The 25685-nt window shown below is 45.2% G+C and overlaps 2 protein-coding genes and 2 non-coding genes across 4 annotated transcripts in view; 3 read left to right on the top strand and 1 right to left on the bottom strand.

Moving 5' to 3' along the window:
• LOC148143388 (uncharacterized) overlaps positions 1-25685 on the top strand; it is a gene marked incomplete at its 5' end in the record, with an annotated part of 330397 nt that overhangs the window by 144626 nt on the left and 160086 nt on the right. The gene's annotated exons all lie outside the window — the stretch shown is intronic.
• The window catches only part of LOC148143391 (uncharacterized), a 46929-nt gene that overhangs the window by 4218 nt on the left and 17026 nt on the right, over positions 1-25685 (bottom strand). The window lies entirely within an intron of this gene.
• Positions 18507-18580, top strand: trnan-auu (transfer RNA asparagine (anticodon AUU)). Its single transcript has one exon. It is a non-coding gene; the product is annotated as a tRNA-Asn (tRNA).
• trnan-guu (transfer RNA asparagine (anticodon GUU)) lies at positions 21857-21930 on the top strand. The gene has a single exon. It is a non-coding gene; the product is annotated as a tRNA-Lys (tRNA).

Raw genomic sequence — 25685 nt, 5'->3', positions numbered from 1 at the left:
GTTAGCTTTTGTTGGTAGAGGGATTGAGTTTCAGAACCATGAGATCATGTTGCAGCTGTACAAAACTCTGGTGCGGCCAGATTTGGAGTATTGCGCACAGTTCTGGTCACCGCATTATAGAAAGGATGTGGAAGCTTTGGGAAAGATTCAGAAGAGATTTACTAGGATGTTACCTGGTATGGAGGGAAGGTATTAAGAGGAAAGGCTGAGGGGCTTGCGGCTGTTTTCGTTAGGGAGAAGGAGGTTGAAAGATGACTAACTGAGACATAAGATAATCAGAGTTAGATAGGTTGGATAGTGAATGCCTTTTTCCTTGGATGGCAATGGCTAGCATGAGGGGATATAACTTTAAATTGAGGGGTGATAGATATAGGACAGATGGTCAGAGGTAGTTTCTTTCCTCAGTAGTAGAGGTGTGGAACGTATTGCCTGCAATAGGAGTAGACTCGCCAACTTTAAGGGCATTTAAATTGTCATTGGGTAGGCATATGGACGAGAATGGAATAGTGTCGGTTAGGTGAGCTTCAGATTGGTTCCACAGGTCGGTGCAACATTGAGGGCCGAAGGGTCTGCACTGCGCTGTAATGTTCTATGTATCTATAAATATAATTCTACAAATACAAATTCACCCTATACACTTATATCCATGTGTGCATGCATGAGAGAAAGCAAATGTCTATGTCTATGCTGTTTATCTCTATGTCTATTTGATAACTAATGCTTTATTTCTGTAAATGTTGTTATAAATCAGAGTTGGGTACTAATAGTTAGATGGAAGGGAGAGAGAATTCCTCAAGTTGGGTACCATAAGAGAGACCCTTATTTCTGGCTTACTTCCTAATGAACAAACATTAAACAAGCTCACCTATTTATTTCTAATTTTGTTTCATTTTTCTTGTTTATTCCCTGCTACGATGAGTCTCTCTGTCTGGATGGTTGACAGGCTGGGGCAATGTGGGTTGGGCCTTGAGTGGCTGAATGTTTTATTGATCGGGAAGGTGGAAAAGGGGGTCAAAGCTTCAGCAAAAACCCAGCAGAACTGAGGACATACGACACCTTACTCTGTGGGAACAGGGAGATCAACAGAGGACAGAGAAATCAGGACCTGAAATCCGAGCTGACACCAGGCTACCCTGTGATCAGTGCTTTGATTAGCAATGCCAACCTTCTACCTTTACCGAGCTTCCCATTAAACTTCTTTATAAGGAGTCTCAGATCATAATTATTCTCTTCAATGTGTGCAGCCAATTCACTCATTTTTGCAGCTTTTACTTTTATTTTTTGTGATCTTTTGAATCGAGCTTTGATTGCTGGTACGTTTATCCTCCTTGTCCCTTTTTATCGTTCTCCAACGTTCATTTTCCACATCACCACACTGCTCACCGGCCTTGATTTGGATTGGTCATGCAAAATTGCCCATTGTGTCCAGGGATGTGCAAGTTAGGTGGGTTAGCCATGGGAAATGCACAATTAATGTTTCACAGTAATAGAAGCAGGAGTAGGCCATTTGGTCCATCCAGCCTGCTCTGCCATTCATTAAGATCATCATCTCAGCTCCTCCTATCTGCATTGTCCCAACTACCCTTGAATTCCCTACAATGCAATAACCCAGCCAACTGTATCCTGAATATACTTAATAAAGCTGCTGCTACTGCTTCCTTGGGCAGACAATTCCATAGATTCACCACATTCCAGGAAAAACAGTTCTTCCTCATCTCTGTCCTAAATCTACTCTCCCTAATCTTGAGACCATGTCCCCTAGTCCTAGTCTAATTCACCAGCAGAAATGACAGGACAGGATAGGTGGGGTGGGGGTGGTCTGTGTGGCATGCTCTTCAGAGGGGTCAGCGTTGCCTTTATGGGCTGAATGGCCTGATTCCACACTATCGGGCTTCAATGATTTACCAGGATTGTGTGCGTTCCGGATGACATCTCCCAGAACCTCCCACTTTCTGCAAATCGAAAGACAAGTCCCACCCTGCCCTCTCGTATGTGTGTTCTGTAACTGCTTAATCGTTTCTAGTGAATACAGCCCACACCTGCTGCTGCTAGTAACCTTTACAAAGCTAATGAAACAATGCAATACCTGCTGTACTGAAAACCGTAAGGCTTCTAACGATACCAGTTCCTGATTCACTGCTCCTTCTGATGGACAGCGTTGGAAATACAATGTTGAAGGCTGAATGAACTGAGCAGTTTAAAACAAAAACCCACCTAACCCTTCACTAGGTTCTCTACTCAGCACACTGTACTTCCTGCCAGTAAACCTGAAAGCACTTCATCCCCACAGTGCAATGAATTCCCACTTTCCACTAGAATTCCAGATGTGCTCCCTCACTCAGTTACTGTCTCACAACTGGAAGAATTAGTTGTAACTTCTGCTCCCAGGAAGGGCAAAACATCTTTGAAAACTGCTCTGAAAGTCTAGTCTTCACAACCACACTTCTACTTTCACTGAGGACGATTAGAGTCATACAGCACGGAAACAGACCCTTCAGCCCACCTCATTGGTGCCGACCAGATATCCTAAATTAATCCAGTCCCATTTGCCAGCATTTGGCCCATATCCCTCAAAACCATTCCTATTCATGTACCCATCCAGATGCCTTTTAATATGTTGTAATTGTACCAGCCTCCACCGCTTCCTTTGGCGGCTCATTCCACAGAGACATCACCATCTTTGTGAGCAAGTTTCCCCTCAGGTTACCCCTCTCATCTCAAATGCCCTATACTTTTGGACTCCCATATCCTGGGGAAAAGATCTTGGCTATGCATCTTATCCATGCCCCTTATGAACTTCTATAAGGTCACCCCTCAGCCTCCACTCCAGGAAAAATAGACCCAGTCTATTCAGCCTTTCCCTGGAGCTCAAACCTTCCAACTCTGGCAACAACCTTCTAAATCCTTTCTGAACTCTTTCAAGTATCACAACATCTTTCCTACAGCAGGGAGATCAGAACTGAGTGTGGTATTCCAAAACATGGTCTAACTCAATGTACTGACCAATGGAGGAAAGTAGACCAAACAGCTCCTTCATTATCTGATCGACTTGCGACTCCACTTTCAAGGAACTATGAACCTGCTCTCCAAGATCTTTTTGTTCTGCTACACTCCCCAGGACCTTAGCATTAGGTGTACAAGTCCTGTCCTGATTTGCCTTACCAAAATGTAAAATCTCATACTCATCTAAATTAAACTCAATCTGCCACTCCTTGGCACATCAGCCTATGTAATCAATTCTAATTTATATCAAACTTTCTTTCCTCTCTCATTCCCAGAAAGCTGAAAATCTCCATCCCTCAGACTCTCCCCCATTCTCACTTTGCTGAACCTAATTCCTCTGTCCCTCATCCTGAAGGGTGTGGTTCATGCTGATTAACAGGCCCACACTTGGGGGGGATCTAAATGAAACAGACAGAATGCTGAACAGCCAGGACAGAGTGGACATTGACAAGATGTCTCCATTGGTAAGAGAGGGCACAGCCTTCGAGTAAGGGGAAGACATTTCTGAATGGAGATAAGAAGAAATGTCTTCAGCCAGAGAGTGCTGAATCTATAAAATTCATTGCCACGGGAGGCCAGGTCACCGAGTATATTTAAGACTGAGATAGATAGCTTCTTGAGTATGAAGAGAATCGAAGGTAATGGGGAGAAAGCAGGAGAATGAGGTTGAGAAATTTATCAGCCATGATTGAAAGGCGGAGCAGACTCGATGGGTTGAATGGCCTAATTTCTGTTCTCATGTCTTATGGTCTCACACAGTATGAGCAGGGGTAGAGCATTTGGTTTTTCGAGCTTGCGCCAGCACTGAACAGATCATAACTGGATATGAATATACTTACATCTGGGTGGATAGGTTGAGATGTTTTTCACTGGAGTGTAGGAGGTTGAGGCGACTTTATAGAGAGGATTATAAGATCATGAGGGTATAGATGAGATGACCAGCAGATGTCCTTTCCCTAGGGTGGAGGTTTCAAGTTGAGGGAGCAAATTTTGAAGGGGAGAGGAGAAAGATTTTAAAAAGATATGAGGAGAACCTTTTTTTTAAGAAAGTGGTTTGTGTGTGGAATCAATGTCCAGAGGAAGTGTGGATGCAGGTGCAGTAACAATGTTGAGAAGACATTTGGATAAGTACATGAATAGGAAAGGTTCGGAGGGATATGGGCCAGTCACTGGCAAATGGACCAGTTTAATTTGAGAACATAGCATGGACTAGTTGGACTGAAGAGTCTGTTTCTGTGCTGTATGATCCTGTAGTTGTTCTCTACTGGTCTGAAAACCATTTTCTTGGAGATCCAAGATGGCGGTGGTCTGCTGTGTTGGGCTCTGTGCCATATCCTCTGGCAATGTGGACCTTTACCTCATTAACCATCCTTCGGAGAAGAAATACTAATATAAACTTAGTGAACATCTGGAGCTGCAAGAATTGTGGTTTGACAGCTTTAGGACCAGAATGAAAGCAAATGAAGGAAAGGGGCCGACAGGGGTGCAGCAGATAGAGCACTCCCCTACTGCATCGGGGGCGCCTGGAGCCATTGCTCAAACTGCCAGGGCAGACCCTTTGGATTTAATGGGGCAGCAGCAGTTATTCTCAGAGTTTGCCAAACTCTGAGAAAAGATTGAAGCAGCGGTGGAACCACTATCTGCCACGCTGGAAAAGCATGGAGCAGGAAATTCAAATGTTGGCCCGAAGAGAATCGGCAGCGGAAGAGAGGACCGTGGCATCGGAGACCGTGGTGGAGGTCTCAGGAGGAAGGATCCAAACGCTGGAAGACCAGGTTCGGGTCCTTCAGGAGCAAGTGGACGACCTGGAAAACAAAAGTAAGAGAAAAAGCTTACAGCTCGTGGGTCTTCCGGAACGTGAGGAAGGCAAAGACCTCGTTGGAATCCTGGAGAAGTGGTTCCTGACGTTCTTGGGGTTGGAGTTGGAGTCGGGCCTGTTGAGTTTGGAGCGGGCCCACCGAATTGCAATGTGCAGGTCAGGACCGGACCCACGCCCCTGCACGGTCCTTGTGCGACTCCTGCATTATAAAGAAAAACAGTTAGTGATTGAAACAGCAAGAAAACTGGGAAGAGATCCACAGGCTTTAAAGCACAAAAGCTCAAGAATAATATCTTTTCAGGACTTCTCAGGAGCAAGAATTAAGAAGAGAAAGGGCTTTTGATGAGGTTAAGAGAAAATTAAGGGATCTGAACATTCAATGTTTCTTGAGGTCCCTGGCCATGTTGTATTTTGCTCATGGGGGGTCGGTATCTCATTTTGATTCAGCAGAAAAGGTGAAGGACTTTGTGACTTCTCTGAATTCAAGGACTCGGGTTGGGATAGGGCCATCGATATGGACAATGGTACAGTTCTTTCTGCCCCTTCTTTTCTTTTCCTCTCTCCATTTTTTTTGTGGTTATCGGCTTCTCTGTACTGCCTTGATGTAAAACCGGAATTATTTAGTATATCGTTCAGTTGTGCATTATGTGGGGACTTTTGTTTTAACTGCTGTCCTTTTGGTTTTGGTTTGGGGGTGGCTATACCTCTGGTTAAGATGTATGGAGAAGGGGTGTGTGTGGGGGTGGGGTGGGGTGGGGTGGGGAGGGCGGGAGAGGGGGGAATGGGCATCCATTTTTAACTCTCAGAATGTAAGTAACGTTTTTTTTCATCTGTGAATTGCCTGGGGCTAGGGCACGGCCTCAGCTGGAAGGATCCAGGATGTTAGCTATGGGTAAGGTGGGGTGGGGTGGTGGGGGAGTTATGATAGGGTATTCTTCTCCTTTAGCTCTAAGAGTCGAGGAGTGGCTATACTGATAAGAAGGAACCTCCCTTTCCAAGTAATTGAGCAAATTAAGGATGAACTTGGACAGTTCATCATTCTTAAAGCTCAACTACATGGAGAAGAGTATGGCGTCATGAATGTGTATCCTCCCCCACCCCACCACATGCACCCTCTTACATTTCTAATTGATGCAGTTGCTAAATTAATGAGTCTTGGGGTGCACAGCACAATCATAGGAGGGGATTTTAATCGCCTCATAGATCCTGAGGTAGACAGGGTAACAAGGGGCCTGGCATGTATGACTGCACAATCTAAGCAGTTGGTGGACGTGATTAGTTTCCCTACAGTGTGGAAATGGGCCCTTCGGCTCAACAAGTCCACACTGACCCTCCGAAGAGTAATCCACCCAGACCCATTTCCCTCTGGCTAATGCACCTAACACCATGGGCAATTTAGCCTGGCCAGTTCACCTTACCTGTACATTATTGGACTGTGTGAGGAAACCAGAGCACCCAGAGGAAACCCACGCAGACACAGGGAGAATGTGCAAACTCCACACACAGTCGTCTAATGCCAGAATTGGACCTTGGTCCCTGGTGCTGTGAGGCAGCAGAGCTAACCACTGAGCCACCGTGCTGCCCCAGTGTGAGGAGTTGGGGTTAGTGGATGTGTGGAGGCACCTCCACTTGAATGGAAGAGACTTTACTTTCTATTCCAACCCACACAAGTGCCACACGCGAGTTGACATGTTTTTTTATGTCATCAGATGTTTTGGATATAACACTGGCTTGTAAAATTAGGAATATAGCTGTCTCAGACCACGTGCCAATGTATTTAGATGGTAAAATCAAGGGTAGTGGAATGGATACATGGCACTGGTGCACGGACCCATTCCTGTTAAGGAATGGCAAATTCGTTGAGTACATCAGAAGAAAGTTCAGGGTCTTCTGGGATATCAACTCAGGTAAGGCCAGTAATCCGGCAATACTGTGGGAGGCCACGAAGGCATATTTATGAGGCCTAGTTATTTCGTATTAAACAACTCGAAGGAAGCAGAGGGAGGAGCAACAATAGATGCTGAGGAAGTATATTATATTAGGCCTTCACTGGTCAAGCTGCAGCTCTCCGGGCTGCTCTCGACTCATTGCACACACAGGTGGCAAAAAAGGGTCTCCTTCGCCAAACAAAGATTGTTTGAATTTGGAGAACCTGCCCCTCCCCAGTATAAAGGCGGAACAGGTTTCCCTGTTGAATGCATCTATGACGATACAGGAGGTGCAGGAAACAATAAAGCATCTCCAGAGTGGCATCGCACCGGGGTCAGATGGATTCCCAAGTGAATTCTATAAGGAATTCATAAATGCCACCTCTGGGGATGTATAGCTATTGAGACACATGGGTTTGTCTTCCGCCCTCTCTTAGGGAGGCTAATATCTCCTTCATTTTAAAGAAGGGGAAAGAGCCTGAAGAACGTGCTTCATACAGACCCATTTCACTTTTGAACGTAGATTTAAAAATTCTACCCAAGATGCTGGCCCTGAGGTTGGAAAAGGTGTTGCCCTATATTATGAAAGATGATCAGATGGGTTTTAAGGGTCGTAGCTCCTCCAACAATATCAGGAGGGTACTGAACATGGTGCAGGTATGCCGCAAAGATTGATCCTGGGTTCGGTGGTCTCCTGAGACGCAGAAAAGGCATTTGACCAGATAGAATGGCTGTACTTGTTTGGGGTCCACAAGCATTTTGGTCTGCGGGGATCCTTTGCTAGATGGGTGGTAGTGTTGTATAATGATCCTCAGGCAGCAGTCATCACAAATGGCACTAAGTCAGATAACTTTAATACTGGGAGAGGTAGTCGACAGGGATGTCTTCTTTCACCGCTGCTATTTATCTTGGCAATTGAGCCATTAGCTGAAGCTATCAGGAGGGATCCTGAAATAGTGGGGCCAGAGGTGGGAATGGGCGAGCATAAGATCACCCTATATGCTGATGACATCCTTTTGTTCTTGGCCAATCTGGAGGAGTCAGTTTCTCGATTGATTCAAACAATTAATTTATTTGGCTGTTTTTCGGGCTACAGGATCAACTTTACAAAATCGGAAGCCATGCCGGTGGGGGGATTAGTGGAGGTGCCTGATCTGAAGGATGGAATGCAGTTCCTGTTTAGATGGTCGTCAAAAGGATTTTTGTATTTGGGAATTATTACCCCTACCTTCCACCACCTGTATAAGGCTAACTATGTACAATTACTGGAGAGGATAAAGCAGGATTTGCAGCGGTGGGATTACCGTTATCATGGTTAGGCTGAATAGCCCTGAATAAAATGAATGTTCTTCCTCGCCTGTTGTACCCCTTGAGAATGCTCCCGTTGTTGCTACCCAGATGAGTATTACTGAGGCTCAATGGTTGGCTAGGTTCTTTTATTTGATGTCGCAGGCGCCCCTTAATTAAATTTACCAAATTGCAGCTCTCGCAGGGTGAGGGAGTGGGGTGAACCTTCCAGACTTGAAGAGACATCAAATATGCACTTTGTTACCATATCTGGGTGGCTGGGCATGGGGGTGATTCGAGGTCAATTTGGCTTGATGTTGAAGCCTCGCCGTTGCGATGTCCCCTAATTATTTATGGATAAGATTAAATCCATGACCGAGCAGTGTAAGAGTCCAATCATTTTAAATACAGTGAAAGCCTGGAGGATAATGAGGCAAGATGAGGGCAGTTGGCTTAAGACCTCACTGTTTACCCCATTGGTGGCAGCCCAAGGATTTAAACCTGAGGCAATGGACTCCAGCTTTAAGTCATGGGAGAATAAGGGAATCTCCTGTCTGGGAGATTTATTCAAGAGGGAGGTCTTGATGTCATTTAGCCAGCTAAGTCAGAAATATGGATTGTACCTATTCCGGTACTTTTAGATAAGGGATTATATACAGAAAAAAGACAATGGTCCCAGCTCAGCTTTCCAGGTCAGACGTGGAGAAAGAGTACTCCAGCGTGCTGGTGTTCTTTCAGTCAGTACTTTATATTATTTACAAAAGGGACGTGCCTTAGGGGACATGGAGGGAATCTGTAGGACGTGGAATCAGGAGCTCAGAGAGGATACTTCATTGGAAGTATGGAAGGAAATATGGGAAAATGTAAGGAAAATTTCAATACGTAACACAGCAAAGGCAATGAAATTGAAGATTTTACACAGGGCTCATATGGTGCCACAGAGGCTAGCTAAGTACAAGAGAGGAGTATAACCAGGGTGTCCCAAATGTAAAATTAGTCGAGGTTCTCTCTCTCACACTGCTATTGGTCATTTTTTAAGATCCAGACTTACTGGAGTGCTATAGTAAGGGAGTCGAAGGACATCCTCGGGATTGAAGTTAAAGTGGATCTGGCATTTCTTCTTCTGGGGTTGGCAAATTTGCCCTCTCCTGGGAAACATGGGAAGAGACTGTGTAACATTCTTACCCACTATGCAAGGAAGAACATTTAAATGAAATAGACATTGGGGAAAAAACCCAGGTCTTATGGGGTGGCGTCGGCTCGTGATGGAGCACCTCCCCCAAGACTACCACATGAATATGGTGCACCACAGAACAGAGCGGTTTTACAAGACATGGCAACCCTTTCTAAATTATATGGATGCAGACTTATCAGCAATATTGATTAGGGCCGTGGTATGCAATAGGAATCAGTTTGGGCACCAGTGGGGCCCTGGGAAGGGAGGCTGGGGGAAAAGATTATGGGTACAATAACTGGAGCTCCCAGGGATGGGAGCCTCAGTGGAGGTGTAGTGAGTGAAATAGAATAAAATAATGTGATGTAATTTAATTTGAATTCAGTTTAATTCAATTTTTAAAAAAATTGATTGTAGTTTAGTTTAAGCTAAGTAGGTACGGTTGTTCTGGTAGAATAGTCGTTAGTTCATTATTAATAGTATCTTGATATGACATTGTTGTACTGCCTCTATCTTTCTGTATTTTGGTATTGTTCTTTTTTGTCTATAGATGTTTTGTAAAAGATTTGAAAAAGTTTCTAATAAAATAGTTTTTAAAAAATTTCCTTGCCTTCCCCCATAACTACTTTTAACATTTAAAATTCAGATAAACTCAGCTTTGAATATATTCAATGACCCCCTAACTGCAGGAAGACATCCCCACTTCTGAACTCAATTCCTCTTGCTAATACACCACTTGCCTTGCTCATTGCTTGCTGCACCTATCTGACAACTGGCATTGACTGGGATAGAAAGCCTGAGTAGAACGTAGCTGAGGCACCTTTGTACATCCACAGATCATTCCTGATGAATGTTTTTTGCCCAAAACATTGACTGTCCTGCACCACGGATGCTGCCTGATCTGTTGTACTTTTCCAGCGCCACATTTTTCGACTCTGATCTCTAGCATCTGCAGTTCTCACTTGTTCCACATCCCAATATAAACAATGCATTTAACAATGCTTCTCCTTTCTGTTTTTATTTCACAGGAAAAACTATAACTTCACACTGTGTTACTGCATTTGCCATGTGTTTGACAATTAAGACACAATTAACCAACTTTGCTGCAAGTCAAGAACTGAACTCCAGAATGAAAAAATAAAATGGAAAAGGGGGGTGAGAAAAGAGTGTGTTGTACTCAGATGTTGGACAGAGGAAAGTTGCAGTCTGAGGTGAAGCTCAGTCTTCATTCAGACAGAGAGGAACAGCAACTGCAGCTTCACAAGCTCATGGTCCAACGTCCGCATTCAGAGAATAGGGGCGCTCTCAATGGCAGGAAGACCACACTCATTCCGGTCTTCTAGCGCTTTCTATTGGTCCATCAAAAGAATGTTGCGCGCTGTTTCCGCTGTCAGATAGGAGCATGCGCAGTATTTTGCTGACACCGGCGTGCATGCGCAGTGGTTGCTGACACCGGCATACATGCGCAGTATTTTGCTGACACCGAGAAGCATGCGTAGTATGTCCTGTGGAGATGTTGGTATCGCCGACAGATTTTCATTCCAAATGCTAATAGGAGAGTAAAAAAAGACTGGTGCCACAACTCTGTTTTCCTGGGACTCAACATTTTATTGTTTTTGAATTTTGTCTGGCTGCTCAATTTTATATGTCTTTTCCCCAGGGTAGAGGAAGTCCGAAACTAGAGGGGCATCGGATTAGGGTGAGAGGGGAAAGGTTTAAAAGGGATAAAGTTTCATGCAGAGCATGTATGGAATGAGCTGCCAGAGGCCGTGTGTCAAGGCTGGTACATTTACAACATTTAAAAGGCTTCTGGATGGGTTCTGGAAAGACCTCGATATGAATAGGAAGGGTTGAGAGAGATATGAGCCAAATACTGGCAAACAGGTCACTAGATTAATTTAGGATATGTGGTCGACGTGGACCAAAAGCTTTGTTTCTGTGCTCTGCAATTCTATGACTCTATTTCTACATATTCTGTACCAATTTCACAAGACTAGGAATAGGTCATTCCTCCCTCACAGCCTGCCCTCAACTGTGGCTTTCCTGCAAGTTTCAGAAAGATGTCTGCAGCCTTTTTTTAAGCAATTGAATATGCTTTCAGACTTTATTGATGTTTCTAAATACATTATTTTAGCTATTTTCAATGTTTTAAAGATCAGCCATTTCGCTGGCTCAGTGGTTAACGCTGCTGCCTCACACTGCAAGGGATCCGGGTTCGATCCCACTGTTTGGCAACTGTCTGTGTGGGATTTGCACATTCCTCTGCCCTCCTTTCAGTGCTCCAGTTTCCGCCCATAGTCACAAAGACTGGCAGGTTAGGGTGGATTGGCCTTGCTAAATTGCCCCACAGTGTTCAGAGATGGGTTTTGGGGTGGGTCTGGGTGGGATGCTCTTCGGAGGGTTAGTGTGGACTCGATGGGCCGAATGGCCTGCTCCCACAGTGTGGGGATTCTATGATTACAAGAGTTGTCAAACGAGCAATTTTAATTGGTGAAGTATAAGACCAGGAGCCAATCTTTAAGCAGTTTTCCATTCATGCACAGAGTGAAACTTTAGTATTGTATCACTCTGAGCTCTACTCCAATCTCCATTTAGGACAGAGATGAGGAGAAACATCTTCACCCAGAGAGTGGTGGCTGTGTGGAATGCTCTGCCCCAGAGCGCAGTGGAGGCCTAGTCTCTGGATTCGTTTAAGAGAGTTGGATAAAGCTCTCAAAGATAGTGAAATCAAGGGTTATGGAGATAAGGCAGGAAGAGGATACTGATTAGGAATGATCATCCATGATCATATTGAATGGCGGTGCAGGCTCGAAGGGCAGAATGGCCTACTCCTGCACCTATTGTCTATTGTCAATGTCAATAAATGTCTTTTCATTTGTCCTCAAACAATCATATAATCAATCTGTCCCTCCTTAACCTTGATTTTTTTTAAAGTTAGCAGTTTCTTCCTTTAGATAAACCTTATCAATCAAAACACAAAACAATGTTTCAAACCTAATTAAAGATTTGTCAAGTTCTGTACAAATCTTCTGGGATCCCCAGTAATCACCCCATATGAGCTGTTATCTTCATCAAATAATCTGACAATTATTGACTGCTATCAAGCTCTTCCGTCCCAGGAAGTTTTCTTTCTCTGCAAAGTTTGGTTCATGTTGGCAAGTTCAATCCTCCTCCATTTCCCAGGAACACACTCTATAACGTGTTACATTCTCAGTATCTGTTTAACGATCAGTAGGAAAACTGTTTTCAGTCTCACAGTTATACAGAATACCTCCAAAATGTTTTTGAAGAATGCACTGCTCCCACAAGAGCTGGTAGTTCCACAGTTAAAATGCTATCAACGGCACTTTTTCTTATTTACCCACCTTCCCAGGATACAGGATTTCTCTCACCAGAAACTGTGCCCTCTGTAAAAAAATCCAGCACGAAGATCATTATGCAGCTATCAGTAAAAATGTCTCATTTGGGTCACCCAGTGATAGAAATGGAAGAACCTGTCTCTTCACGAGAGATATCCGGCTGGCCTTGTGTTGGTGCTTGCTTGGTTGTCTTGGCTGTTTCCCCTCTAACTGTTCAAAACGTCTGGTTTTATACCCCAAAACATCAGATCATTTCATTGGTTTGGTGTCATTCCAAACGGTAAAATTCAAATTCGATAGGATTTTGGTATCGGGGCATACTTTAAACTGATTGGCCAAATTGGAATTTGTTTTTGTTCAATGGCAACGCAACTCCAGCTATTTGTTTCAAACAAATGTTACATTTTTTAATTGTTCAGCACGCTTTGTGCTTTCAGTCGGTCCTTGCTCACTTCCTCTCTGTCAAAAGGTACACTACACACCTACACCTTCATTACACCATCCAAATGTCTTTTAAATATTGTAACTATACCTGCGTCTATCACTTCTGGAAGTTCACTTACTCACAAACTAACGTCTGTGTAAAAACGTTATCCCTCAGGTTCCTTTTAAAATCTCTCTCCTCTCACCTTAAAAAAATGTCCCCTAGTTTTTAATTCTCCTTCACTAAAGGAACAGACATTTGCCAATCACTTTACCTACAACCTTCATGATTTTATAAATCTCTGCAAGGTCACCCCTCAACCTCCTACGCCCTCATAACAGGGCGACCAAACCAATGAAATGACCTGGAGGAGGGGCTAGAAGGTTGGCTGAGCAAGTTTGCGGACGATACGAAAGTCGGGGAGTTGTTGACAGTGAGGAAGTATGTGTCAGGTTACAGCGGGATATCGATAAGCTGCAGAGCTGGGCAGAAAGCTGGCAAATGGAGTTCAATGTGGGTAAGTGTGAGGTGATTCACTTTGGTATGAGTAACAAAAAGATGGGGTACTGGGCTAATGGTCAGATACTTGGTAGTGTGGATCAGCAGAGGGATCTTGGTGTCAATGTACACAGATCTCTGAAAGTTGCCACCCAGGTAAATAGTGCGGTGAAGAAGGCATATGGCGTACTGGCTTTTATTGGTAGAGGAATTGAGTTCCGGAGTCCTGAGGTCATGTTGCAGTTGTATAAGACTCTGGTACGGCCGCATCTGGAGTATTGTGTGCAGTTTTGGTCGCCATACTATCGGAAGGATGTGGAGGCACTGGAACGGGTGCAGAGGAGGTTTACCAGGATGTTGCCTGGTATGGTAGGAAGATCGTATGAGGAAAGGCTGAGGCACTTGGGGTTGTTTTCATTGGAGAAAAGAAGGTTTAAGGGTGACTTAATAGAGGTGTACAAGATGATTAGGGGTTTAGATAGGGTTGACCATGAGAACCTTTTTCCACGTATGGAGTCAGCTGTTACGAGGGGGCGTAGCTTTAAATTAAGGGGCAGTAGGTATAGGACAGATGTTAGGGGTAGATTCTTTACTCAGGGAGTCGTGAGTTCATGGAATGCCCTGCCAGTAGCAGTGGTGGACTCTCCCTCTTTATGGGCATTTAAACGGGCATTGGGTAGGCATATGGAGGATAGTGGGCTATTGAAGGTTAGGTGGGCTTGGATCGGCACAACATCGAGGGCCAAAGGGCCTGTATGCACTGTATTTTTCTATGTTCCATGTACTTAGTACACTACAAGTGGCCTCATCAATATCCTGTACAACCTCAACATGATGTCCCAACTCCAACACTCAATTATGTGAAAAATGAAAGTAAGTGTGCTAACCACCACCTTAACCACCCTGTCTACCGGTGATGCAACTTTCAAAGAACTATGTACCTGAAACTTTCCCCCCACCGGGTCTCTCTGTTCTACCATTTACTGTATAAGCCTTGCCCTTGTTTGCTTTAGCAAAATGCACCCCTCGCTTTTATCCACACTTTCTCTCTCAGGTACACACACAAATACACCCTTTCACAGGCTTACGCTCCATCACACTTACACTTTACCAAGTTAAAAATCACACAACACTAGACATCTCAGCTCTTTTTATAAAACCTGAAGTTATCTGGAGAATGTGACTTAAAACTAGTTCTGGGATTTACATATTAATGAACAGAAACCTTCAACCCATTCTAAAAGAAGAAATACTTAACAGCAATCTAAGTTGGTTCAATATATCATTTCAATTGCATGACACTAATCTTTTGCTATACATTGTGCCTTATGATCCTGCTCCACAGCTACCTGACGAAGGAGCAGTGTTCCGAAAGCTAGTCCTTCCAAATAAACCTATTGGACTATAACCTGGTGTTGTGTGATTTTTAGTTTCTAGTGAACACAGCCCACACGTTCCCGCTGCAGGCAGTAAACTTTACAATGCAGATGAAACAACGCAGTACGTGCAGAGATGACAGACTTAACAGTTTCTAACAATACTAGCTACTATTTCACTGCTCCTTCTGATACATAACATTGGAAACTTAGTGTTAGAGGCTGAAAGAAATTACCAGCTTTAAAACAAAAACGTGTTGGATCTCATAGATACCAGTGTCTGAGTCTGATGGTAAGTTCAGGCCACCTTAATTGTGACCCAACTTCGGTACTGCTTCAGATCTCCCCAGCAAAAAGGCATATGAAAACCAATTTATTTCATTTTAAAACAGCTCAAGGTCAAAGTGCACACACTCCCCATCCCCACTTTCTTTACTATTGGTCAGCACAGACGTGTCCCTTTGTAATTGGATCCTTGGTACAGCCTTAACCCAGAGGAAGTATTGCCTCACTCAGCAATTTCAACCTACGGTCTGTATCCAAGTAAATTTCTCCCCACCTATTTTCCAGGAATCAGGGAGCGTAGTCAAGAGTCCACCACATTGCTGGGGTCTGGAGTCACGTGTAGGTCAGATCAGGTAAAGGATGCAGCTGGGATGACTGAGTGAATCCTTTCCCACAACGGCAGTTTCGCTCCCTCAAAAGGACATGAGTGAATCAGATGGGGGGTTTCTCTGTTGCCCTGAAAACGGTTTCATCGTTAGATTCTGAACTCCAGATTTCTGACCAAATTCCAATTCCGTCATCTGCCACAACAGGATTCAAACCTATGAGTTCCCAGAACTGGGTTGATAGTCCAGTTGCTAATGGTACTCGGCCGTTGTCCTTTCAATCCCCCTGCAATGGCACATGAATTCACTGGTGTCTCCATAGGTGGGAGGAGCTGGAGAAGCCTTCCCGCGCTGAGAGCGGGGGAGTGGGCTGTCTCCAGCGTGGACCAGCTGGTGGGTCAGCAGGCCAGAAGAATCAATGAATTCCTTCTCACACTCAGAGCAGGTGAATGGCATCTTCCCTGTGTGGCCCCGCTCATGTTGCTGTACATTTCCCACAAGCCCTTCCTGCACACGGGACATGTGAATGGCCTCTCTCCCGTGAGGACCTGCTGGTGGATCAGGAGTGTAGATGACTGCACGAATCCCCTCTCGCATATGGGGTATGTGAATGGCTTCTCTCCTGTGTGGACCCGCTGGTGCACACAGGTTGTCCATCCAACTGAATCCCTGCCCGCACATGGAGCAGGTGAATGGCCACTCCCTGGTGTGAATGCGTCTGTGAGTTTCTAGCACCGAAGAGGAAGGGAACCCTTTCTCACAATACTCACATTTCCACAGTTTCCCCTTCGGGAGAGCTTTCCATGTTTCGCTCTGGATTTGAAATTACAGACAAAATGTGTTCACAGTCTCTCCCCACCGTGAATGGTTAGATTTTTATTCCCCAAGCTGAGTAATTAGGTTGAAGCAGTTTTCACAGTCAGCGCACTGAATCTCCCTCAGTTGTGTGTCTCAGTATTCTTCCTGCCACACCAGTATCCAAAATCGCTCTGAAGCAAACAAAAGCAAACGTTTCTTCTCGATTTGAACAGTTGCTGATATTCAAGTCCCAATGAATCAAGTGTCTCTGTCAGAAGTTGTTGTGTCATTTGCTTTCAGATTTCTTTCTGCGTGCCTTCCTGCAAAAGAAATTCACAAAATATGTGATTAATGTCAGTACAGTTAAATAAACATAACACAGGCGGCAATTCCTGTAGATTGCCAGATGCCTGCTGATCACATATTATCCAGGACACAGGAACATGAATACCCTCATGCAGCCAGATAGCCTTGTGTGTGTATGGAGGAAAACTTCATTTAAGTAACAATTAGCTTGATCTAGCTGCCTCCAAAGGTGCTGGAAATGAAGCTGAATCAGGGACATGATAATGAAATGTCAAGGTTGCTTGAGAAAAGAAAACCAGTAAATTTGCTGAATGACTTCCTGCTGTCCAAGCTTGCCACAAGGTTGGAATTCTCCTCCGGAAATGACGGTTGATGGGGCCCTCACCAAGATGGCCGCCCGCGCTCCCCGCCCCAAGACAGCGCCTTACCCTGACAAAGATGGCGGCAGTTTGCACCGGCAACCCGAGGTCCCTTCCCAAAGAAGTAAACACTGGGCTTGTGGGTTTTATTCCGAGGCCTCAGGCCTCCCCCTAGGAGTTTATAAACTCCCCACTCTCCCTCCTCCCGCGGTTCCCAATCCTACCCTGTCTCACTGTCTCCTCTCCCCGGGGGCAGGAGCCAGGTCTTGCCGCTCGGGCCTGGCGACCTCCCCGGGATGTTCCTGAAACCTGATTGTGGCCCGAGACTCTGCCATTTTCACTTCACTGGAAAGAATGTAGATTGATGAGGGAAGTTTCAGTCTCAAACCGCCACGCAATGCCATCTGTTACGGCTTAAAAGATAAGAATACACATGACTACCAATCGTATTTTGGGTTGTATAAATCTTTGCCTGCCAGAATTATTTTCCAAAAGACTTTAATTAAACTGGGTGACTGCATGAAATGGTTTGTTGGTCAGACTATAATCATCATCCTCAAAGGAGACAATGCCAGTAATACCACTGAACTCGTCTTTTTGTTTAAAAAGCACAAGTTCTTGATTTATTTTCACAACTTACTGGCATTCACACCTGCACATTCAATGTCAAACTCAGACAACATAAATGAAATTACACCATTACAATAATCCAACAGATTAATTAATAATACACAGTGAATATAAGGCTGATTAATGTAAAATTAAATTTGACTGAAAATGTAAAATCGAGATGAGAGATAACAAATGGGGGAAGAGCAGAAGGCAAGAAATGCAGCATCATAGATGGTGCTCCTCCAGGGAGTGTATTTTACCAACTACAACTGCTCAATATAAACAAACACTCTGACATGACCCTCCGGTTTTAATGTAAACCATAGCCCCATACAGTAGGTACCAATTAAATAAGTTAATAGATACAAGCCTTGAGCAAATCCAGCCTCCGGCCGGGCCCCCCGCTTCTTGGAGCTCGGAGAGGGGTTCCCACTCATTCATTCAACAGGAGAAGGCTTAATTTATTGTAATGGGCACGGAGGGTACAGTGGTCGTGTCTCATGTTGAGGAGGAAGCTGTTTCCTCTCATTCAACAGAAGTGGACCTATTTACTAGAGTTCTTTTTTGTGGTGCAGCTGTAGTCTCTCATAGAACCCTGAGGCCCCGTTTCAAATCCCTCTGCTTCTGTGTGTGTAATAACATGACTGCCCAAGCCACGTGCCAATTGGCACAGGGATAAGAAAATTAGGGAAGTAAACACGTCAACCTGTTCAATGCTATCTCCAATCATTTCACTTCCTGTCCCATTCGTACTCCAGGGAGATCAGCCTCTTTTAACGAAGGTTCTTTTTGAGAAGTTTAATCGGGCATTTTTGCACAAGTCAAGTTAAGAAAGCCGGGATATCTCGCAAGACTGCGCGGAAGACAACAATTGTAATTCGAGGCGGGGAGTCTGAATTATGAATTCGCTAATAGCCTCACCTAAGCGATGGTGCAGCCCACGCCAACACCTGTCTCTGTGGCGCAATTGGTCAGCGCGTTCGGCTATTAACCGAAAGGTTGGTGGCTCGAGCCCACCCAGGGGCGGTGTGTTCGCTTGGCTTCGAAGCTGAACGCTTTTAATGGGGTCAGGAAAATGTTCCCCAAACGGAAATCCTCTCCACAAAGGGGTTTCTGAATTGAATTAATGTCTAACGTAAGGGACTGTGGATGCTGAGAAGCCGAGACAAAAAGACAAACTCGGCAGATTTGACAGTACCTGTCGGAGAAAACAGAATTTTGAAATGTTGTCTCTGATTCTCTTTCCACAGATGTTGCCTGACCTGCTGAGTTCCTCCTGCAATTTCTCCTTTTGTTTTTAACGGAAAGTTCATTTCACCTTTCGGGATGAAACACCGAGACTCGCCATGTGCAGATATTTAACCCTTTCGAATCACTGTGAAGTGATTGGATTCAAACAAACTCTGCGATGATTCACTCTTTCTCAGCTCCACAGGCAGACAGACCTGGGAAGTGAAGCTGTCAGTGTGGTTCTGTATTCGTGGGCCGAGTGGTTCATGCGATGGACTTGAAATCCATTGCGGTTTCCCCACGCAGGTGTGAACCCTGCCGAGCACAAAATGAGAAATGTCGTCGAAAAGAAAGGGAGCTTGCTCCCCGGCTTCTTCTTTAAGATTCAAATCAGCGGAGGGGGAAAAATATTTCACTCACATTGGGACTGGTGGGAATCTGCAACCCACTGCCTGTTCGGGTGGAACAAGCAGATACCAGCAGAGGCTGTGAGCAAAGTGTTTGGAAATGAGATTAGAACAGTGAGGGGCTTGAAATCGTGATCGAAATGAAGCAGGCACCTGAGACAAGGGTGTTTTATTTGCCAGTGAAAGATACTGCTTCACAAAGTTGGGCCTGTGGAAGGGAAGCAGTGACGGTGATTATCTTTGGTTGTTCACCTTGTGAATGTTCCCATTGCTGCGCATGTCCGTGTTAACGTCAGAACTCTGCAGCATGCTGCCGTAAGATACGCACAGGGCCAGGGCGCAATGGATGACGCATCTGACATCACCTACCTGTTTGAAATGCAGCTCACAGCTTCTTCACACACCCCAATTAATCTTTCTCATTGTCCTGAAGCCGGCATACGGTTTGAATTCCCGATCTGCGGGAATGAGAATCTTTTCACTGTCTCGCGTCAATAAATGTCCCTGAGAACATCGGAGTCAAGTCACAGCGCTGTCAGAGGAGGGGAAGCTGAAATAGCCCCACACTCTGCTCACGGGCATATTTCACTTTCCCCAACTCACCGCCTCAACCACTGCGGCTCCTGGGAGTGGAAAGGAAACAATCACCAAATCCCAGTCTTAGCTTTGTGAATCTTCAGAAAATCAGCAAACGTTCATCCCTACGGATTTTCTATCTTGGGCTGACAGGGATGGGTTTTTCACTCTTTTGTAGGACATTTCAAGTGGATGTTTTGCAGAAAAGCACCACAATGCAATCTGATTAATCAGGACCTGGATGTTTTCGGTCTTTGAATGTAAGTGTTGTGCTCCAGAACTTTGTTGTTCACAGTTTATAATACTTATCTTCCCAGTCCCCTGTATCACTTGTCCAAACTGTTTAATTTGCGTCTTGTAATCCTTTCATTGTCTTCTAATGAGGATAGCGTTTCCGTGTTTTACCTAAATTATCTTGACCTTGCATACCTCAAGCCTCAAGCTAATTTCACGAGAAACCTTCTCCAGTTCAAAAGCCAACTGTTAATGATGGCTCTGTTTCTTGTCACGTATCCAATTTCAGATCGATGTTGTTTCTGTCCCTTTTATTCCTTCAGATCCAGGTTTCGCTCACAGGGCTAGAACAGAACTGTCACCAAATACATTTACCAATCTACGTTCATCCTATCGATTGTATTAGCATCATCAACACTCCTCATCAAAATAACTCGAGAGACTTTCGTCACAATTTTCTGTGAACAGTTCTGCATTAGCTTTGCTGAATGAACCCCAAATTTCTTGAAGTGGCTCCTTATTTTCGGCCCTGATTATTAATCTCTCTACGCATGGGAATGGATCCTTTCCACCCGCTCTATCTCTCATCAATGTGTGTAGTTCAGTTCGATCTCCCATCAGCCTCCTCTGTCCTGATCAAATCCAGGGGAACAGGATACGTTGGGGCTATGGCGCGGACAGGACAAGCCCAATACTCACCTTTCCTGTTAGAACCATTCCATGAGAAATTTTACACCACAACTTTGGGCGTGCATTTGTGGCCGAACACTTAAGGTGTTGGCGTAGAGATCCTTTGGGGCTCCCCCGCCCAGGGTGGTAACCTGCTGGCTATGCTTTCTTCGCTGGCAATTTTAAATGACTTCCTGTTGGTTGCATTATCGCTCAAACTTCACAAAACCCGTCTCAATAAAGTCCCGTTTCCTCATGTCTGGGAATTGATTGCCATGCAGGAAACTCAGGTTCTGAACAAACAACGTACCAGCCTCACAACGTCAGCTCTGTTTACCTTTCCACAGATGCTGCTCGACCTGTTGGCTTTCTGCAGTATTCTGTGTTTATTAGGCACAAGTGCAGCTTTTCATTCAAGAACTTCATTCCCTTTCCTCTGGTAACTGACTCTGGTCAGTGGCAATTGATTCTTCTGATCATTCATCTGCCCATTCCCACCGCTTCTTCTCCCATCATTACCAACAGCCCCAGGAAATCTCCAGTTAACCTTCTATGCTCCAAAGCGAACATTCCCAACCTTGGGAATGTCTCTCCAAAATGGAAATTCCTCATCCCTGGACATGACGCAAGGGGTACAATTGGGAAGAGATTTTGGCAAAATATTCTCAGTTAGGAAATGGAAAAATGTTCATGAAGCAAAACAGAAATCCCAGTCTCCAGCTTTGTGAATCTTTAGAAACTCTTTGGGAAGCATATTTAGAGGAGAATGAAAGATGAACTGTCCAACTGAGTAGAGACAGTCCAGACACCGTCCCCTTGTTAAAGAGACCGGGAGATTGACTCTGATATTCTCGGGACATGAACTGATCTGAGACATTGAAAGAATTGTCGTTCCTGCACATCAGGAATTCAAACCCCTTCTCGCCTCCGAGCCAATGAGAGAACTCGGGAACAGGCAAAACACTGAAAGGCTCGAAGGGCGACGGCCCCGGAGTAAGAAAGCTAGTTCCTCCTGACATGGATGTGTGGGATCAGACTGTCCCTGGTGTCTCCACTATAAATCTCCCAGGCTTTATTTTGAAAAAGTAAAACTGATAGAGGACAATTGTAATTCTCGGCGGGGACGCTGAATTATGAATTCACTAATAGCCTCCCCTAAGCGATGGCGCAACCCAGACTGTCGCCTGTCTCTGTGGTGCAATTGGTCAGCGCGTTCGGCTCTTAACCGAAAGGTTGGTGGTTCGAGCCCACCCAGGGGCGGTGTGTTCGCTGTTCTTACTTGGCTTCGAAGCTGTGTGCTTTTAATGAGGTCAGGAAAATGTTCCCCAAACGGCAATCTTCACCACAAAGGGGTTTCTGAATTGAATTAATGTCGAACATCAGGGACTGCGGATGCGGAGAAGCCGAGACAAAAAGAGAAACTCTGCAGGTTTGACAGTTCCTGTCGGAGAAAACAGAATCCTTCAGATCCAGGTTTCGGTCACAGGGCTAGAACAGAACTGTCACCAAATGCATTTACCAATCTACGTTCATCCTATCGATTGTGTTAGCTTCATCAAAATAACTCGAGAGACTTTCATCACAGTTTTCTGTGAACAGTTCTACATTAGCTTTGCTGAATGAACCCCAAATTTCTTGAAGTGGCTCCTTATTTTCGGCCCTGATTATTAATCTCTCTACGCATGGAAATGGATCCTTCCCACCCGCTCTATCAGTCATCAATGTGTGTAGTTCAATTCGATCTCCCATCAGCCTCCTCTGTCCTGATCCAATCCAGGGCAACAGGATATGTTGGGACTATGGCGCGGACAGGACAAGCCCAGTACTCACCTTTCCTTTTAGAACAATTCCATGAAAAATTTTACACCATAACTTTGGGCGCTTAGCTGTGGCCGAACACTTAAGGTGCTGGCGTAGAGATCCTTTGGGCTCCCCCGCCCAGGGTGGTAACCTGCTGACGATGCTTTCTTCGCTGGCGATTTTAAATGACTTCCTGTTGGTTACATTATCGCTCAAACTTCACAAAACCCGTCTCAATAAAGTCCCGTTTTCTCATGTCTGGGAATTGATTGCCATGCAGGAAACTCGGGTTCTGAACAAACAACGTACAGACTCAAAACGTCAGCTCTGTTTACCTTTCCACAGATGCTGCTCGACCTGTTGGCTTTCTGAAGTATGCTCTGTGTTTATTAGGCACAAGTGCTGCTTTTCATTCAAGAATTTCAATCCCTGTCCTCTGGTAACTGACTCTGGTCAGTGGCAATTGGTTCGTCTAATCATTAATCTGCCCATTCCCACCGCTTCTTCTCCCAAAACCCCAGGAAATCTCCAGTTAACCTTCTATGCTCCAAAGCGAACATTCCCAACCTTGGGAATGTCTCTCCAAACTGGAAATTCCTCATTCCTGGAAATGAATCATGGCGTACAATTGGGAAGAGGTTTGGGCAAAATATTGTCAGTTAGGAAATGGAAAAATGTTCATGAAGCAAAACAGAAATCCCAGTCTCCAGCTTTGTGAATCTTTGGAAACTCTTTGGGAAGCATATTTAGAGGAGAATGAAAGATGAACTGTCCGACTGAGCAGAGACAGTGCAGACACCGTCCCCTTGTTGAAAAGGCCGGGAGATTGACTCTGATGTTCTCGGGACATGAACTGATCTGAGACATTGAAAGAATTGTCGTTCCTGCACATCAGGAATTCAAACCCCTTCTCGCCTCCGAGCCAATGAGAGAACTCGGGAACAGGCAAAACACTGAAAGGCTCGAAGGGCGACGGCCCCGGAGTAAGAAAGCTAGTTCCTCGTGACATGGATGTGTCTTCAGACTGTCCTCGTATCTCCACAATAAATCTCCCAGGCTTTATTATGGAAAAGTAATACTGATAGACGACAAATGTAATTCTCGGATGGGCAAGCTGAATTATGAATTCACTAATAGCCTCCCCTAAGCGATGGGGAAAGGGGCGTGGCTCCTTGTCTCTGTGGCGCAATTGGTCAGCGTGTTCGGCTGCTAACTGAAAGGTTGATGGTTCAAGCCCGCCTCGGGGCGGTCTGTTTGCTGTTCTCCCTCCAGTTGCGAAGTTGTCTGTTTTTAATGGGGTCAGGCAAAGAATTTCCAGAACAGCTGATTCTCATTCTGTCTCCCTGCTGTCGTTTGTCCCGTCTCCAGGAACCGGGCCCTCTCTACTGGCAGAAAATTTAGCCGTTTTGTTTCTAAACTTTTCTCTGACACCTGAGTGACCAGTGACAAGCATTGCCATCCTCAACAGAGAACAGGAGAAGACCACACAGACCTGCACGAGTGTGTCATCTCAACTGTGCACATTGGGCCTGTGTATCAATGTGAAATACATATGTTGATGTGTTTCGGGAAGCAGATGAGAAGGCGAGGTGCAGAACAGTGCGCCGTTATACGGGAAAGCTGCTAAAGAGGACATTGAGTGAACAGGAGAAATGGTTTCCCTTCTGGGTGATGCTCCCATCACGCACCCGCAGACATATCGCTGACGCGCAAATACAAACTCTGTCTAAATTACCACATTCTGTTTCTTCGAACTGTGATTTCGCTCAAAAGCACAAAATTTCAACACTCGCAAAATTCAAACTTTAACAAAGTGCTCATAGATATACTTTGCGAACACCTGGATAAAATTCTTCCAAATGTACCTGGGGAATTTCGGTTTGAGGGCTCTTGAACTTTAAGTGGAAGGACGGGAAGCTTGCCTCGAGGCTGTGTAATGTGGAGATGTGTTCCCATGTAAACTGACAGTAGTTAGCTATCTCAGTGCTTCCCGATACAGGGGTTTCTTTGATAAACTGTCCCGGGGCTTCCAGCTGCACCGTGACGTCATAGGGCGAGCCCCCGGTGATGGCCTGCAGCTGCTGTGACACAATAATGATGCTGGCCCCGGAACATGAATACGAATTAGTTCATGAGTCACGTGGTACTGAATCATTCTTTGGAAAGTTCTTCCAACTTCACGGATTTATACATGAGAGGAGGTAAATGGGCAGGGCTTTCACCTCAGGTCCACTCTTCCTTCGCTCGCAACACTCCACACCCACCTCCCATAGTGCCAAGGCAGTTTCCACTGCAACCGCCGAATGTGTAACACCTGCTCACTTACCTGCTCCCTCCTGAATATCCAAGGGCTCAAACATACCTGCCAGGTCAAGCAGCACTTTGCCTGCACATTTGCCACAACCTAGTCTACTGCATTCGCTGCTCACAGTGTCGTTTCCACAAAGTAGCATGAAGCATAAACTGGGTGACGGTTTCGCAGAACATCTCAATTCTGCCCGCAAAAAAAGGCCCTGAGCTTCTGCTTTCCTGCCACTTTAACACGCCACCCTGTTCCCTGGCCAACATCTCAGTCTCAGGCTTGCAGCAGTGTTCCAGCAAAGCTCAGCTCCAGATGGAAGAACAACACCTCATTTTCCACTTGAAGACCCTCCAGCCCCACCTACAGTTCCATGATTTTCGGGCCTGAAATCCGCCATGTCCTATTCTCTCCTATTCACGTAATGTCGTCTTTAGCAGCTTTCCTGTCTAAGGGCGCTCTGTTCTGCACCTCGCCTTCTCATTTGCTTCCCAAAAAACTCAACATAAATATTTCACATGGATATACTGGCCCAATGTGCACAGTTGAGGTGACACACTCGTGGAGTTCTTTGTGGTCTTCTGTTCTCTGTACCCTATGTTGAGGAGGGCAGTGCTTGTCACTGGCCACCTGGGTATCAGAAAAATGTTTAGAAACAAAACGGTTGAATTATCTGACAGTGGAGAGAGCCCGGTTCCTGGGGACGGGACAAAAAGCAGTAAGGAGACAGAATGAGAAGCAGCTGTTCTGGAAACTGTTTGCCGCTTGCAATTCTAAGAGCAATCTCAAATGTATTTCACACTGAGCAAGTCTCAGCTAGTTCAAGAGGTGGGGCGGGTACGGGCGATGGTGTGCGCCTGGTATCTAGCTCGTTGGTCTCGGGGTATGAATCGCGCTTTGGGTCTTCTACTACTCC

The sequence above is a fragment of the Chiloscyllium plagiosum genome, unplaced genomic scaffold (genome assembly GCF_037043375.1).
Source record: "Chiloscyllium plagiosum isolate Xiang-an unplaced genomic scaffold, Cpla_swu_hap1 HiC_scaffold_27, whole genome shotgun sequence".
Lineage (NCBI taxonomy): Eukaryota > Metazoa > Chordata > Chondrichthyes > Orectolobiformes > Hemiscylliidae > Chiloscyllium > Chiloscyllium plagiosum.
The sequence above is the reverse complement of the archived record's forward strand: the minus strand, read 5'-3'. Positions and strand labels throughout refer to the sequence as shown.